The sequence below is a fragment of the Chiloscyllium plagiosum genome, chromosome 19, assembly GCF_004010195.1.
Source record: "Chiloscyllium plagiosum isolate BGI_BamShark_2017 chromosome 19, ASM401019v2, whole genome shotgun sequence".
Classification (NCBI taxonomy): Eukaryota; Metazoa; Chordata; class Chondrichthyes; order Orectolobiformes; family Hemiscylliidae; genus Chiloscyllium; species Chiloscyllium plagiosum.
Genome location: NC_057728.1, coordinates 67,870,005 through 67,871,504, shown reverse-complemented (window position 1 = coordinate 67,871,504; position 1,500 = coordinate 67,870,005).

Here is a 1,500-nt window from a genome sequence, read left to right as displayed (position 1 = left end):
TAGGACTAATAAATTAAACTGCATTTACTTCAATGCAAGGGGCCTAACAGGGAAGGCAGATGAACCCAGGGCATGGTGAGGAACATGGGACTGGGATATCATAGCAATTACAGAAACATGGCTCAGGGATGGGCAGGACTGGCAGCTTAATGTTCCTGGATACAAATGCAACAGGAAGGATAGAAAGGGAGGCAAGAGAGGAGGGGGTGGCATTTTTGATAAGGGATAGCATTACAGCTGCACTGAGGGAGGATATTCCTGGAAATACATCCTGGGATGTTATTTGGGTGGAAGTGAGAAATAAGAAAGGGATGGTAACCTTATTGGGATTGTATTATAGACCCCCTAATAGTCAGAGGGAAATTGAGAAACAAACTTGTAAGGAATCTTAGCTATCTGTAAGAATAATAGGGTGATTATAGTAGGGGATTTTATGTTTCCAAACATAGACTGTGACTGCCATAGTGTTAAAGGTTTAGATGAAGAGGAATTTGTTAAGTGTGTACAAGACAATTTTCTGATTCAGTATGTGGATGTACCTACTACAGAAGGTGCAAAACTTGACCTACTCTTGGGAAATAAGGCAGGGCGGGTGACTGAGGTGTCAGTGGGGGAGCACTTTGGGGCCAGTGACCATAATTCTATTAGATTTAAAATAGTGATGGAAAAGAATAGACCAGATCCAAAAATTGAAGTGCGAGATTGGAGAAAGGCCAATTTTGACGGTATTAGGGAAGAACTTTCGAAAGGTGATTGGGGGCAGATGTTCACAGGTAAAGGGACGGCTGGAAAATGGGAAGCCTTCAGAAATGAGATAACAAGAATCCAGAGAAAGTATATTCCTGTTAAGAAGGAAAGGAAAGGCTGGTAGGTATAGGGAATGCTGGATGACAAAAGAAATTGAGAGTTTGGTTAAGAAAAAGAAGAAAGCACATGTAAGGTATAGTCAGGATAGATCGAGTGAATCCTTAGAAGAGTATAAAGGTAGTAGGAGTATACTTAAGAGGAAATCAGGAGGGCAAAAAGGGGACATGAGATAGCTTTGGCAACTAGAATTAAGGAGAATCCAAAGAGTTCTTACAAATACATTAAGGACAAAAAGGTAACTAGGGAAAGAATAGGCTTTTGTGTGGAGCCGCAGAAAATGGGGGAGATAGTAAATGAGTATTTTTCATTAGTATTTATTGTGGAAAAGGATATGGATGATATAGACTGTAAGGAAATAGATGGTGACATCTTGCAAAATGTCCAGATTACAGAGGAGGAAGTGCTGGATGTCTTGAAACGGGTAAAGGTGGATAAATCCCCAGGACCTGATCAGGTGTACCCGAGAACTCTGTGGGAAGCTCGAGAAGTGATTGCTGGGCCTCTTGCTGAGATATTTATATCATCGATAGTCACAGGTGAGGTGCCGGAAGACTGGAGGTTCGCAAACGTGGTGCCACTGTTTAAGAAGGACGGTAAAGACAAGCCAGGGAACTATAGACCGGTGAGCCTGAC